The following is a 16,481-nucleotide window of genomic DNA, read 5'->3' as shown; positions in this document are numbered from 1 at the left end:
GCCAAAGCTCCATTGCGACATTGCAAGGCCTCGTGGAACCATGAGACACCATCAGGACAATTTACAGCCTCATGGAACCAAGGAGACCATTGTGACACTGTGAGGCCCCATGGAACCAGTGAGACCATTGTTACCCTGGGGGTCCCCACAGAACCAAGAGGACCATTGTGATACTGTGGGGCCTCATGAAACCAAAATGCCTTTGTGACATTGCAGGGCTGCATGGAACCAAAGGTCCAGCGTGACATTGTGGAACCTCGTTTCATCAGGGGTCCGTTGTGACACTGGGAACCAAAGGAGACCATTGTGACACTGCAAGCCTGAATGGAAACTTGGGACCATTGTGACATTGTGGAACCCCATTCAACCAAGTGTGCATTGTGACACTGGAGGGCTACATGGAACCAAAGCTACAGGGTGACACAGACGGGCCTCCTGTCATCAATGGTCCATTGTGACACTGTGGAGCCAAAGGAGACCATTGTGACACTGCAAACCCCCAGGGTCCAAAGGCCCATTGTGACATTGCAGGGCTCATGGAACAGAGGAGTCCCGTGTCATTGTGGGGCCTGTGGAACCATGGAGACCATTGTGACACTGCTGGTCCGCATGGAATCAGGGCACCATTATGATACTGCAGGGCCCCATAAGACCAAGGGAACATGGAAATGGTCTATTTTGGCCTCCCAGAGGCCACCTGACTGGTCCAGCTGACCTTGGCCTGTTGAGGGTCTCTTCTGCTAATGAAACTCTGGGGCTCTGTACTTGCCTTCCTATGGAAAAGAACTCTCCTTCTCCTCCAGGCACCCAGGACCAGAATTAGGATTTCTCCTCCAAATTTCCTTATATCCAGGGATTGTTCCCACAGGAATATTTCCAGGACAAGTCAGGCTGGCAATGGTTTTACAAGGGTCACCTCTCAGCTATCCCCAAAACACTGGGAAAGGCTCTGTGCTTTCCTTCCTACGGGAAAGAATTGTCCGGCTTCTCCTGGTGCCCATGGCCGAGATTGGGCTTCCACCTAAAAAATTCCCTAAATCCAAAGACTCCTTCCAGACAAAATCTGCCATTCCTGACAAGTCTGGCTGGCCTTGGCCTCATGAAGCTCTCCAAACACTGGGGGTCCATACTTTGCTTCCTCTGGAAAAGAACTGTCCTTCTCAGCCAGGTGCCCATGGCCAGAAATGGGAGTTCAACCTCCAACATTCTCTGTTGTGACAGACTGGAGGAGATTGTTGGCTCAAAACATTTCATGTGTGGGGGGGAGGAAGGGGCAGGTCCAACCTTGCCCTGCCCTGGAACCCCAGCCCTGCCCTGCCCTGGAACCCCAATCCCCCCAGAGCCTCTATCCCAGCCCAGCAGTGGCTGCCAGTCCCTGGCACAGCACAGGCAATGCTCCACAGCCACCTCTGCAGCCCCAGCCCAGCTCCTGAGGGACCAAATGAGCCCAAGCCCCACCTGGGGGAAGGGCCCAGGGAGACCAAGGGGTATTGAAGGCTGACCACAAGGCAAGCACACATCTTGACCCTGCATCCTCTTGGAATTTCCATCTGAACAGTGCTGGAATCCAGGAGTTGGTAGCTGTGTGTGTGCTTCTCTGTATCTTTTTTGTCTTTCTTTCCTTCTGTGTCTTCTTCTTCTGTTTCTGTCCTCGTGCAAATTTTGAGTAACTTAAAATTGAACAGGCTTAGAGTTTGTGAAGTTGAATGGGCCAAGTCAATGCTTTGAAAAGTGTTTTATGTTGATTGAATGTCTGTCATCGTTTGGCATGGGAAGAATTTTAAAAAGTAATACAAAACTTCTTGTGTTACTGACAATCTGTTAAACCACTAAGATTCTGAACACGCCTCTGTGGAACACAAATGTTAAAGATGAAATAACCCAGGAACCTCCTCTTTCTTTTCCAGTCAACAAAGAAGCAGCGGGCACTGGCCCCAGCCCCCATCTCAACCAAACCAAACCAAACCAAACCAAGCAACCCTGCTGTGGGCTGATTTTCCCCCTCCCCAGGCCACCCCCTCCCCATTGGCCCCATTCTGACCAAACCAAACCCCAACAACTCCCAAACAGGAAAACAAAAGAGGCTACAAAACCCCGACCAGAACAAAGGCAGCCACAGCTGTTAAAATCTCACCATCAAGTCCCGTCTCCGAACACAATTAAAACCAAAAACCCCTACAACCCATACAAAATAACACTACAACCCAAAACTTAAACATAAAAAAAGCCAAAAACAAGCCATAAAACCAATCCTAACCCAACCCCACCACAACTTCCACCAACAGTTACCGGCAGGTAATGTGTTAACCCTTTCAATACTTCAATCCTCCCTCAGGTAAAAGAAAAAACAAAATATGAACATATAAAAAACCAAAATACAAGCATATAAAAAAATAACATAACACCATTTAAGTCAGTAAAGAAGAAATTAAATCCCAAATAAAAAAGAAGAAAAAATACCTTAATCTTAAAACTAAAATCCTCTTATAAACTACAAAGAGAAAACTCTTTTTCTTTATAACACATAAAACTATAAAATATTCAAATTACTTTCAAACAAAAACCTGCATATTAAAATAAACAAATGTTAAAATAACTCTAATTTCATAAAAAGTTTAAATAGGGGGGGAAAAGTAATCCAGTATCTCCAAGAGAAGATCTCTATTCCCAGAAATAAAAATAATTTTAAAAGTAAATAATAAAAACTTATACCTTTAAAAAACTCATCTTTAAAACAAAACACCATAAGTTGACATGGCCCATCAACAAGCTGTGAAAAAGCTTCTGGCAATAAAAACAACTTCACAATAACAAAGTTCCCCAGACACCTGTTAACCATGACAAAATTAAGAACCACAAAAATTTTACTCTTGTAAAAAAATCTCCATAGCCTTAACAAGAAAAACTTCTCTCCCTAAGTACACTAAAAAAAGACTATTCTAGAAACAGCAAACTAACTAGAAATTTTAGATTTAGTTTCTTTATATGGTCAGTTAAAAGAAAAAAATTGTAAACAACAAAAAAAAAGTGTTCTAAAGAGTTTATTTTATTTCTTACTAACCTTTTCCTTTTTAATTTCTATTTAATGAAATTTTCTTTATACCCTTATCAAATTTTAGGCCTACTTTAGCATTCTCGTATTCGTATTTCAAAACAAAATAAACACATAAATAATTAACCGACACTAAAACCCACCACACTCATCAATCCATTAATTAAGATAACTCAAAATTAGAAAAATCTTAAATTAATAAACTAAAACCACTACAATATCATAATAAACCTTTTGCCAAAGTTTTTCTGATTTTCTAATGTTGCCAGTAAAGAGAATTTTGTTGTTTTGAGCTCCTGAGAATCTCTTGTTGGTATTTCTCCAGGGAGTCCAACTCAGAGTACAGAAACAATTGTAATTCCTTTTAAATGTCTCTTTGAGAGAGTTTTTTGGGGGATGGGGGTCAGGGCTTGTGTGTCCTGCTTGGCCCAGCCCAGGCAGGGCTTTCCCAGCCACATTCCACACTCCATTGCCCAGCTGGAGCCCCTGGTGCCTCTGAGTTGTGCTGCCCCAGCCCCAGGGACGCTCTCCTTGTCTGCCCATTCCCCCACGGTCTCTGGGCAGGGATGGCCTCACTGGGGGCTGCTGACATCCTCAGCAACTTGGAGGCTGCTGCTGAATTTCACTGCTCCAGAGGCTTGTTCAGCCTTCAGCTCTTCAGTGCAGGAATTCAGTGTCCCAGGGCTCATTAACATTCAGAACACCTGAACAAGCCAAGCCTCTGGGAATCATTTGATTTTAATTTTCAAATCATTTGTGGTTAATTAGATCTCAGTAGTCTATCCAAAGTGAATGCAATATATTTAAAAAGACAGCAAGAAGAGATTTTTCAGGTCCTGTTTAGTTTTTTCCCCCCTGTTAATTAAATGATGTGTGCAATCTGCAGTTGACATTGAATTCAGGTACCTTGTCATGCAGTTTGAATGGATATGAAAATCAAGACCCTTCCTGGCTGACAATCAATCAGACTCTGTCCCTACCCCCACCCCACCATTTCCCCCATCCAAGCCCTGGCACTCAGAGCAGCCTTGTGCAAATCTGAGCTCCCTCCAGCCCAGGCTGCACCTGCAGCTTTCAGCTCCTTGGCTCCAACTCCCACCTGCTTTCCTTGCAGAAGGAGCTGCCTGAGACACACAGGGATGTTCATTTCTTGTCAGCCAACAAAGGCAAGGGAAGGCACAGCTCCATCAAATGCCAAAGTCATTCTTCTCCCTGGCTCTGCCCCTGTTCCCCCCAGCCTGTCCTGTTTCCTTCATCCCTCTTCCACCAGGGACTTTTTGGGACAAGGGAGCTCTGCTCTGGGGATGGAGGGAGGTCCAAGTGCCACCACTGGAGTGGGAACCACAACTCATCAGGTTTGTGCCCTTTGGGGGTCAGGAACTGATGAGACTCAGAAGCACAGAAAGTTTCTCTTCATGGCAAACAGACCATGGTTGAAGAGGACACAATTTAATAACAATCATACTCTTCCCAGAGCTAAGTGCAATGTCCCAGCAGCATCTGATGAGTCCACCACCCACAAGGGATTTCCATCCTAAAAGTAGTTTTAGACAAACGTCATTCTGTGATAGATATAAACACAATTAGGTTCTTGTATCAGGATGCTCATCTTGGAGTGGGGGCAAAACAGCTCCAACAATTCCTGATTTGCAAAGCTGTCAGTGGTGGATGGAGAAGGGAGGTCAGGCTGCTCTTGGTGTTGAGGAAATGCTGAAACCAGCCTGACTCATTTCATCTCCTCCTCTCCTGGCTGATTTCCCCTCTTTCCCCTCCCACCCATTGGCTTTTGTCTCCCACCAGGCCCCCGGTGAAGAGCCTGGCTCTGTGTTCTCCATCCCCTCCTCGCTGGCACTGCCAGGCTGGGATGAGGAGCCCCTCAGCCTTCCCTGCTCTGGGCTGGACAAGCCCAGCTCCCTCAGCCTCTGCTCACAGCCCAAGGGCTCCAGCCCCACCTTGGAGGCCCTTCCCAGACCCTGCTCCAGCTGCCAGACATCTTTCCTGCCCTGGGCAACCCAACCCAGGCCACACTGACCTGGTGTCATGATCCATCCTTACAAACAAGTTTTGTGATGGTTCGCAATCTCAGAGTGGAAAAGAAGCAACATGGTAAAAGGCGGTTTGCAGTGATAATCCAAACAAATGCACCTCTTCTGAAATAACCACAGCAAAATTGCGTTGGGGAGGAAGCGGGGGAAAAAAGGAAAAAATAAGAGAAAAGAGGGAGGGAATGAATGGGTATAGAGATACCAAACGTAGAATGGCGAAGTCCTTCGATGTCCAGCCAATGGAGTTCACCAGGTCACGTCCGGGCAGATCTCAGAGGTGCAGTCCATCTGGACTCTGGTTATACTCTCTTTTGATGGGGGAAGGGGAATAGATCTTGAAACCGAATCAAAGGTAGTCTATTGTATCTTCGGGGGAAAGAATGGTATTTAGAGAAGGTTACACACAGTCCATGTTCTCAGCAGTGGGCGAGAGCCATTGTTTTTGTGGTCCAGTGCTCACACCTGCAACATCCATCTTGGTCAGCTTGCCTCCCCCACACACCTCCCCCAGGTTGGGGGTCTCAGTCCCAGTCCTTAGAAAGAGTGAGAGGGGCCCTTCTCACAGAGGGATTTCATGTCTTGGTTTTTCGCTGGTGAAGAGGCTTCTTACATCTCAGTTTGTCTGTCACGGTGATTGCAAAGGAGCGAGAGGGGTCTTCTTTGGAGGACCACCCAAAACTCGAGAGAAGTCCAGCCAGAGGTGGGGGGGGGGAAAATCCCAGAGCTATTGTTGCAAAAAGGGCAGAATGTCCTTCTCTTCTTTTCATGGAGCTCAGTGTAGCATACAGTAAACACACCTGTGAAACAATAGCTTAGCAATGCTCTCAGGCCTCAGGGCCCTTAGCATGGAACTTTCTCCTACAGGGCCAGAGATTTAAGACAGGGGATCTTTTCTTCAGTGGTCCCCAATGACAATCGTGAGGCAGATGAGGGAAATTTCGGACAGTCTCACACCCAGTTGCTCCAGTTGTGTCCTTAGTCCCCTTAGCATGGTTCCAGTACCTTCCAGTTGATCCCAGTTGCTCCCAATGTGCCATATTTTCCTCCCAACATGGGCCCAGTAGCTCCCAGTACCCCCCAGTCAGGATCCATTCTCACCTGCTGTAATCCCAGTGGCTCCCAGGATGATCCCAGTTGTACCCAGTCCCCTCCCCCCAGTGTGGTTCCAGTCACTCCCAGTATGACCCCAGTCATTCCCAGATCCTCCCAGTATGATTCCAGTCATGCCCAGAGTGACCCCTTGTCACTCCCAGTGTTGGCCCAGTTGCTCCCAGTCACCTCCAACATGGTTCCAGTCATAGCCAGCACCTTTCCAGTCACTCCCAGTCTGGTTCCAGTAGGATCCCAGTCATTCTCAGATACTCCTAATACTTTTCAAGTCACTCCCAGTATGATCCCACTCAGTTCCAGTATGACTCCAGCATGGGCACAGCTGATCCCATTATCGTCCAGTGTGGTTCCAGTTGTTCCCATTTACCCTGACTGTGCTTTCAATCACTCTCAGCGTATTCCAGTTACTCCCAGCAGGTTCCCAGTTAGACCCAGTTGTCCTCAGTTGCTTCCAGCCTGATCCCAGTTGCTCACAGCCACTCCCAGTCACCCTCAGTGCAGTCGCCGTTGCTCCAAGTATGACCCAGTATGATCCCAGTTGCCCCCAGCCTGGTTCCAGTTGCTCCCTGTTCCTCCCAGAGTGATAACAGTTGAAGCCTGTTGTCCCTTCTGTAGTCCCAGTCACTCCACAGATGATCCCAGTCCCTCCCAGCATGGTCCCAGTCATGCCCAGTTGCCCCCAGTGTAGACTCAGTCACTTCCACTCACTCCCAGTTGCCCCCAGCATGGGGTCCCAGTTCTCCCCAGCAGGGTCCCCGTTGTTCCCAGTGTGTTCCCAGTCATCCCCAGTATGGTTACAGACACTCCCAGTACATCCCAGTTGCCCACAGCATGTCCGTGGTCATTCCCAGACACTCCCAGTGGTCCCAGTAAGATGCTTGTTATCCCAGGATGATCTCAGTCATGCCCAGTATATCCCAGTTGCCTCCATCACACATCCAGTCATTCCCAGTCCCTCCAGTTTGCTTGCAGCATGGTCCCAGTTTCTCTCAGTTGCTCCCAGTAGCCCAAAGTGTGATCCCAATTGTTCCCTTTCTACACCAATATGAGCCCAGTTACCTCCAGTATGATCCTTGTCACATGTCAGCACTCCCAGTATGGTCCCAGTATAATCCCAGTAACTTCCAATCACTCCCAGTATGGTCCCAGTTGCCTCCAGCTAGATCAGCCCAGTCAGTCCCAGTATGATGCCATTTGCTCCCAGCGTGCTCCCAGTTGCTCCCAGTGCCCCCCAGTATGGGGGATGATGTGCATGGTGTGTTCCCAGTCACTCTCAGACATTCCCAGTATTAGTCCAGTCCCTCCCAGTATGATCCAGAGATGATCCCAGTGTGCTCCCAGTCACTGCCAGTATGAACCAGTTGTGCCCCACATGGTCCCAGTTGCTCCCTTTCAGCCTCACTTTTGTTCCAGTCACTCCCAGTCTCACCCAGTTCCTTCCAGCAAATTCCAGGTCAGTCCCAGTTCCTTGCAGCCTGATCCCATTTGCTCCCAGCCGCTTCCAGTCAGCCTCAGTGTAGCTGTACTCACTGCCCGTATGATCCCAGTCACTTCCAGCATGATCCCAGTTCATCCCAGTATAAGCCCAGTTGCTTCCAATCATGCCCAGCATGCACCCAGTGACTCCCAGTTCCTTCCAGCATGATGCCAGTTGCTCACAGCTGCTCATGGTCACCCTCTGAATGATCCCACTCACTCCCAGTATATCCCATTTGCCCCCAGCATAGTCTCAATTGCCCCTGCAGCCTCCCACTCACTCCCAGTATGATCCCAGTATGATCCCAGTACAGCCCAGTCCCTCCCAGAGACGCCACTCCTGCGATCCCCCACCCCTCTCTGCATTCCCCCCTCCCAGATCTCCCGAGAGGAGCCCCAGGGGCCGGCAGTGCCCAGCCAGGGTCCCCAGCAAGGCCCAGTTTGGATGTGCAGCCCCCAGTTTGCCCAGTTTGCCTCTCCTTTGGCCCGGGCCGGGTTCCCCCCGCCCGCAGCGGCTGGGAGCAGCCGAGAGCCCCGCGCTGCCCATCCCGACCTGTCCCGGCTCCATCCCCGCTCCTGCCGCGCGCTGCGAGGGCTGCGGGAACGGGGCACCGAGGGTGTGGCTGCTGCTGGGGGAGGAGGAGGGAGGGAAGGGCAGGGATGAAGGGGGAGAGCCAGAAGGGATGGAAGTAGGGGAAGGAGGTGGGCTTAGGGAGGAGGAGGAGGAGGAGGAGGGATGGAAGAAGAGGAGTGGGAGGAAGAGGAGGGACAAAGGAGGATCAGGGAAAGAAGAAAGAACCAAGAGGTCGAGCCCTCCCTGAATTCGCAGCCCCACCTGTGGGATCATCACCCCCCATCCCGCAGGTGCCCTGGGCAGGGGAGCTCCCCCCAGATACCCTGGGGGGTCCCTGGGTTGGGTATTTTTGGGGGGATGTTTGGAGAACGAAGAACTGCAAAGCTGAGCAGAAAATGCCCCTTGGGGGGACACTGGGGGGTCCCGGTGGCGGCTGCCGGCAGAGGCAGCCTGGAGGAGCAGAGCCCTGTGTCCCCCAGGAGCCCAAAGTGGGGAGCCCAGAGAGGGGGGAGCGCCACCACTGGGGGGAGCCTCAAGAGCCTGGAGAGGGGCAGGGGGGACTCCTTGGAGCCCCTGCACCCCAAAGCAGAGAATAAAGGGAGAAGGGACACTTGGACCGCAAGACCCCCGGCATCCCTAAGTGGGGAGATGGAAAAGGGGAACTTTTTGGATTGCTGGGACTCCCAGCAGCCTGGAAAGGGTGGGGACTGGGTAGACAGGGGACCCCCAATACATCTGACCCCCAGCAGCTGGGACAGGGAGAACCCCAAACGCCAAATGGGAGAGACCAGAGACAGGGAACTGCTGGGAGGCATTTTCAGGGCTGAATCTTGGTGTTTGGGACGTTTTTATGGACCCCAGATGGCTGGTGACTTGTAGAGATGGACTTGGGCAGGGGGAACCCCCTAACCCAATGTGGTAATGCATTGAATTTTTCCTAAAGCAGGATTTCCCATTCCCAAACCTTGGCTGGATAGAGGAGAAGGCTGCAAGGAAGATGCTCCATGAGCCCCAGGCAGGTGAGGAAGAAGTCAGTGCCCCTTTCCCCCTCTCTCCTGCTCCATCTCCCAGCCCAGCACAGCCCCCGGCTGCAGGACAACCCTGCTGCCAACCCCGTCCTGCTGGGGATGCACTGGGGGGATCTCCTTCCCCTTCCCTCTGGCACGGAGGCAAATCCCATCCTCTCCTTGGCCTTCCTCCCCCAGGAAGGAGCTGAGAATGGAGACCAGGGAGGAAAAATCTCTGTAGCAGAACTTCATGGAAGAGGCTGTTTTGAGTGGCTCCATGGCACAGGAATCCAAGAGGGAGGAACATCCCAGAGATCCCACAGGAAGAGGGGCTGCAAACCCAGCCCAGGGTGCTCTGAGGAGGAAAGACCCACCCTGTTCCAGGAAGGTGGACAGAGCTTCAGCCAGAGCTCAGAGCTGGTGCTCCAGGAGCAGCTTCATGATGGGGAGAAGCCCCACAAGTGCTTGGAGTGTGGGAAGAGCTTCAGGCAGAGCAGCACCCTGATCAGCCACCAGATGATCCACACTGGGAAATGGCCCGACGAGTGTGGGGAGTGTGGGAAGGGCTTCAGATGCAGCTCCCACCTCATCATCCACACTGGGGAGAGGCCCTATGAGTGTCCCCAGTGTCAGAAGAGGTTTCACACCAGCTCCAGTCTCCTCCTGCATGAGCGGATTCACACGGATCAGAGGCCCTTCTGCTGCCCTGACTGTGGGATGGGCTTCATGCAAAACTCCAGCCTCATCACCCACCAGCAGATCCACAGCCAGGAGAGGCCCTACGAGTGTCTGGAATGAGGGAAGAGCTTCGGCGGCAGCTCCAGTCTGATCCACCACCAGAGAATCCACACTGGGGAAAGGCCATACAAGTGTGGGGAATATGGGATGACCTTCAGTCAGAGGTCCCAGCTGATCATCCACCAAATGATCCACACTGGGGAGAGGCCCTACGAGTGTCCCGAGTGTCAGAAGAGGTTTCAGACCAGCTCCCATCTCCTCAAGCACCAGTGGATTCACACCGAGGAGAGGCCCTTCTGCTGCCCCGACTGTGGGAAGGGCTTCAAGCAAAACTCCACCCTCGTCACCCACCAGAGCATCCATACCAGGGAGAGGCCCTACGAGTGTGCCCAGTGTGGGAAGAGCTTCACCCAGAGCTCTCACTTGACCAAACACCAACAGAGGCACTGGTAAGGGAAGCCCTGCAAATGCCCCAAGTGCCGAAGAGCTTCGTGCACCGCTCCAGCTTCATCCCCCTTGGGAGGATCCACGTTGGGCAGAGCCTTGGTGACCCACATTCCCGTGATCTGTGTTGGGAAGACACCTGGCTGCTTATCTTTTTGGTTTGGCCCCAATTTCTTCTTGATTTTTCTTTATCATTTAAAAACATCTGAAATAGGACTAAAAAAAAAAGAAATTTATCAAAGAAGTCTAAAGTTCCATCAGTTAACAGTTCCTTGAGCAGGAATTTATGGTTTTGGGACATATCCTGGAAGATTTGGGAGTTTTTGGGGGATTTCAGGAAGTGTTCTGCATAGCTTTGCACTCCAAAAGTAAAGATGGATTGACCTGTCACCTCAAAATGACTCAGTCCCACTGAAAACACGTCAATCTTACCCTCAAGGGGCTCAATCCCACTTCAAATTGCCTGAATCCCACCTCAAAAAAACTCAGTCCCATGCCAAAATTACTGAATTCCCCAGCCTCTAGGGTAAGATGGAATTGGATAGAGACTGGGAGAAGTGGGATCCAAATTTGAGGGTGTGGGACAAGGATTGTGGAGGGCTGGGTGTGTGGGTTGTATTGTGATAGTAAATAAAACTTTCAGAACTATTGGTTTCTGTCTCATTCATTTTCCATCAGTTCTGGTTTGTTTTTCAGAGTGCCACCTGCTCAGCTGAGTGTGTTTGTGTCCTCCTTTCTCTCCTGCTCTCTTTGCCTGCTCTGTTTCTCTCTCAGTGTCTCCCTTGACCCAGGGCAGCTCCCACCAAAGACCCTGCCCTGATTTAATTCCCAATCCATGAGCTACAACAACCATGGGTGAAGTTATGAAGGCTGGCAGTGAAATGTCACTGTAAGATCTTGCTCCACTTGGTTTTTGGCTCCTTCTTGAGAGCTTTGCCTTCCAGGGCATGAACATCTTTTCCTGTCTGGGAACTGGAATTCCAGCCCCTGGCAGTGTGTGCCATGGATCCCAGAGGGGCATTCCCGAGGCTGCCAGGGTGCTGCTCCTGCCGTGCCTCCCAAGGAGCTGTGCAGGGCCAGGGGACAAGGTCCAGCAGCTCTGTTGGTGCTGCAGTGCCACAAGGGCCCTGGTTCCATGAGTTTCCCTACTGCCAACAGCAGTTCCTTGGTTCCCATGCTGTGTCACCATGGATATTTGGTGCCATGAAGTTCTTCAGTGTCACAATGGCCTCCTTGGATGGGCAGTGTCACCATGGACCATTGGCTCCAGGCAGCCCCGCTGGGTCACCATGGACTCCTTGGTTCCATGAGGCTCTGGGGGTGTCTCCATGGTCTCCTTGGATCCCCAGTGTCACAATGGACAACTGGATCCACGTGGCCCTGCTGTGTCACCATGGCCCCTTGGTTCCATGGCACCCCAGGGTCACAATTGACTCCTTGCTTCCACGTCTCCCCCTCAGTGCCAAAATGGCCCCTTTGTTCCACGAGGAACGCAAAAGTTTTGTAGAAACATTGAGCAAATCCTGCTTAACACACCTGGGAACATCTGTTTGCATTCCAAAGAGAGGTTAAAGGTGAGGATGGCACCAGCAGCTTCCATCTGCAACAGAGATCCAGGGAAAGGACAGGGACGGAGAATTCAGGTGGAAGACTCAGAGAATTCTGCTTCCAGAGATCATTTCTGCTCACACTGTCCCCTGTAGAAAGGTGACACCATTCCAGGCAGCCTGGACGGAGCAGGTGGTTCCTGAGTGGGGTTTGTTGTTCAGGAAACCCACTCAAGGTTTTCATTTGTTTTGGTTTGAAAGGAAAACCAGAGAGAGACTCCAAGTCAGAAATACAATTTATTAGGAAAAGAAAAAAAAATCAAAAATTATGCAATAATACAAAAGAATAAACTCTGATAAAGTCAGAATATAACCTGTCACTCTGTTGGTCAGGGTGTTGGTAGCAGTCCAGTTGGAATGGTGGCTGCAGTCCTCCTGGAGTGGCAGATGTGGTTCTGTTGGAGCAGTGATCCTGTAGAAGGGTGTAGCCTTCCTCTGAAGATCCAGTGGAAAAGGCAGCTGTTCCTCTGGGAAATCCAGTGGAAAGACAGCTTGTTTGGTCCCAAACCCCAGATTATATCCAGATGGGGATGCTTAGCTCCTCCCCCTGGGCAGAGCATCTCACAGTGGGCTGATGTCATTCCGTGAGTCATGGGGTGGGTCCATTAAACAGAAATGGCTCCTGGAGGGAGTTATCTCTGAGTCATGGGGAAAGGCATTGATGGGCCCTTTAACAGGAGATAAGGAAAACACAATGCCCCTCCTGGTTTCAACAGCTCTTGAGGATGGGAATAGAATACATCTTTATATTGTAACCTAGGACATCCATCACCGATGGAAGGGTGGGACAGAGTAACTTCATACTGGGTGTCATTTTGTGCTCTGCTGGGAGTTTCCCCAGGGCTGGTAGTGCTGTTGGCTTCAGGAACAGTTTGGGCAATGGCTGTGGGACTGAGGGCTGGGTGAAAAAGGAGAACGGTTGTTATTCTTGTATTTACAGTCTTTTGCTACGTGTCCAGTTTTCTCGCAGTTATAACAGTTTCCATTGCCTCTATTACATTCTGTATCTGAAGAAGCACGTTTGCTGCAACCAGCATTTCCATTGCACCCTGGCCGGTGGCCTTGGCTAGGCTGGAGTCACGGTCTGAGACCGCTTGGCAAATGCAAGTGTCAACCATCTGAGCAATGGATGGCTCAGGGTCAAGGGGGAGGACGTGCAGAACCTTTCTGCAGTCAATACTGGCATTACAGAAAGCTAATTTGCTAATAAAATAATCCCAGACCTTTTGATCATCTACCTGTTTTTCCAGTGCTTTCATAAGGTGCTTTACAAACTTGATATAGCTCTTGTCCAGGCATTGGCGAATATCAGTGAAGTCAGTGTGGGATGTAGAAGCGTCAGGTGTTTGGAGGAGGGTGGACCATGCAGCACCTTTGAGATCTTCCAGTATTGACTGGGGGAGGACTTCAGCCTGATATTGCAGTCTAGGATAGTCTCCTTCCCTGGTAATGCGGTCCATTGTGAGGTGCCACCGCCTTTCTTCCTTAACATAACCTTTTGGTAACTCATTAACTTCATTTATCCAAACTCCTTTCCACAAAATAAATTTGTCAGGTGACAATATAATTTTCATACACTGCTTTAAATTGCATGGTACCATCGTGTGGGCAGTAAATGTCGTGTCCAGCAAATTGTTAAAATAGGGAGAACCCCTTCCATAATCCTTTGCAGCCTTTACTAAGTCCTTCATTTCCCTGTGGGGAATAGATTCCCATTTAGGTTTTGGCCCCTCCTTATACTGCACAGGTGCCACCTGAATCTTGGATCCTACATCCCAGTCCCCCTCCTTTGCAGCTTTTCTTTGCATCCTCTGCCAAGAATCCTTGGGCTCATCCTCACTCTTGGATAAGCTATCGCTCTCTTCCTCTGCAGAGGAAGCCGGTCTGCTGGGAGGGGCGCAGGGCATTTGGCTAACCAGCAACACCCAGTGTTGAAGGCCTTTGGTAGCAAAAATGGCTTCCTTCCAGTTGGCCCCATGTCCAGTTCCAGGGGCGGAACTCAACGTCAAGGTGGGACCCGTCAGAGGGGAGGTACCCGGAGCAAAGGCGGGAAATGGGGATGAAGGCAGGAGGGAATCAGAAATGGGGCTCTCTCTCACAGGATCATTGCCACCTTGTGATTCATAGGAAGGGGGATTAGGACTAGGGGATGCAGGAATGTGGGTGAGGGAATATCTCAGGGCAGCATGGCCATTACCACCTGAGGAGAGAACAGAAAAGGAGGGGAGATGGCAGGCAGCAGATGGCTCATCTGTGCCAAAGGGCAGGCTCCATCTCCTGTCCTGTTCTTAGTGAACATGGGTTCAGGAACATGGAAGATAGATTGAATAAAGTGATTCAAAGGGTTGGAACCATGAACTCATGAAACGATCCCAGAAATTGAATGAAACAAAGGATAAAATTTCCCAATGTTTACCACCCCTTGTGTTTGTAAAATATCAAGCTTTCCCTCAGCAGCATCCCAAAATGATGACTGAAAGATAGGATCAACAGAGATATCAGGAAACTCCTTAAACAACCAGTGAACAAAACATTTTAAACTCCCCTCAGAAAACAAACTCCCCTCTAAATTCAAAACTCCCCAAAACTTAACAAAAAGATCCTTTTCAGCTTGGGACTGAGTATTTTCCATAGCTGCCCCCAATGGAAGAGGGAATTCCCACTCACAGGAACAGAAAATCAAAAGCCTGAGTCCCGCCAGCTCTCTGCCACTCACTCTCAGTCTCATGGGCACGATCTTCAACCAAAGTGGGGCTTGTGGGGCTGTCAGCAAAGTCTGTCCCATGGATATTGAAGGGATTGTCAACTTCCACTTTAGTGAGACTCAATAAAACTTGAGTCTCACTTCAGTGTTGCAGCTGTCCTGAAGGTGTACAGCTTCCAGTGGTGTCTGGCTGGCAGGATCACTGCTGGAGATGCTCACAGGGATTTCAATGAATCATGCCCCTGTTCAGGCACCATATGTAGCGTTGTGGTGCTACTGAGGCCCCTGGAGCATCTGGCACTCATGAGCCCGAAGCTCACTGCTTCCTCAGAAAGCTGCCAGAATAGGCAGGAAGGGTCTTTGTATGTGTGGTGGTGTTTGCAGGCCCCCAGGATGAGGGAAGAGATGAGAATCTTGACTCCGTGTTTCAGAAGATTGATTTACTATTTTATAATATTACATTATATTAAAAGAAAATGCGATACTAAAACTGTACTAAAGAAAGAGCAAAGAGACATCAGAAAGCTAAAAAAGAATGATAATAAAATCTTGTGACTGACCAGTCCCAACACAGCTGGACCTGTGATTGGTAATCAAGTAGAATCAATTCACATGAGACCAATCAAAGATGCACCTGCCACATTATTGTTTACATTTCATTTCTGAGGCCTCTCAGCTTCTCAGGAAAAAAATCCTAGCAAAGGTATTTTTCAGAAAAAATGTCAGTGACAGTATGATGTCCAGCAAACTGGGTTTATTGGTACAGGAACAGAGTACAGAGAAAAAAAGGGTCCAGGGATGAAGACATGATGTAAGCTGAGGGCACAGGGTCCTATATGGGATAGTGAGGGTGGACCTGAGGGTCAGGGGACCCCTGGATACCGGGGAAAATGGTGCAGACAAGGGGTCCGAGGTCAGCTCTGCCAGTAAGGAAACAGGGGTGGAGGAATGCAGCAAACTAGGGCCAATGGAGGGAAAGAGAGAGAAGAACATTCTAGGAACTAATTCAATAGGGGTTGAGTTAGGGTAATTAGGCCAACGGGCCAATTGGGTATCATAACTTTACATAAATCAGCACGTGCCTGCAAAGATCCATGGGAGAAGCATGCATCTCACCCTAATCTGAAAGCCTGTTCCTTTGACTTGGGACCAGCCCTTCATGGCTGGGAGACTGTGATTAATGGTAGGACCCTAGGCCTCCACACACCCTCACAGCTGGCCCAGAGATGGTTGGCCCAGAGAGGGTCTGGGGTGATCTTGGTGGCACTTGGGCTTGGCATACACTTGAGGAGGGTGTCTGTTTTCAATGGGGAACTTGGGAGTTTTTTGCTAAGATAAAGGAAGAAAAACCCCTCTTTGCCTGAGTGAAGCCAGTTCTCCAAGCAAAGCTGGCCCCAAGTGACAGAGGAGGGACAGGATGGGGTTTGTGAATGTGGAGTAAAGTGGTCAACACAGGGTCAGATCTCAAGACACAGCTTCTCTAATCAGGCCAGACCTCGTGAGGAGAGTCCCTGGGTCAGTATCAGTCACTGAATGCTGCAATTACCTCTGCTCTAAAGAGAACAGTACACCCTTAAAAAGGAATGTGGATTTATTAGAAACTCTTTGAAATATTTCTCCATAACGATATAAAAAGAAATTCTTAGTGAACTGCACAGAAACACAGGGAAATCAAGGAACAGCCACGAATTGTCAAGACTTCTTTGATCCTAATGAGCCCTGTG

At 49.8% G+C, this 16,481-nt stretch overlaps 1 protein-coding gene and 1 pseudogene across 1 annotated transcript in view; one reads left to right on the top strand and one right to left on the bottom strand.

Moving 5' to 3' along the window:
• LOC143692391 (uncharacterized) overlaps positions 1–10,455 on the top strand; it is a 71,240-nt pseudogene extending 60,785 nt beyond the window's left edge.
• Positions 1–16,481, bottom strand: part of LOC143692459 (uncharacterized) — a 515,676-nt gene that overhangs the window by 234,117 nt on the left and 265,078 nt on the right. The gene's annotated exons all lie outside the window — the stretch shown is intronic.

Source organism: Agelaius phoeniceus (genome assembly GCF_051311805.1).
Source record: "Agelaius phoeniceus isolate bAgePho1 chromosome W unlocalized genomic scaffold, bAgePho1.hap1 SUPER_W_unloc_1, whole genome shotgun sequence".
In the NCBI taxonomy this organism is placed as follows: Eukaryota; Metazoa; Chordata; class Aves; order Passeriformes; family Icteridae; genus Agelaius; species Agelaius phoeniceus.
This window is presented reverse-complemented; position numbering and strand designations above follow the sequence as displayed.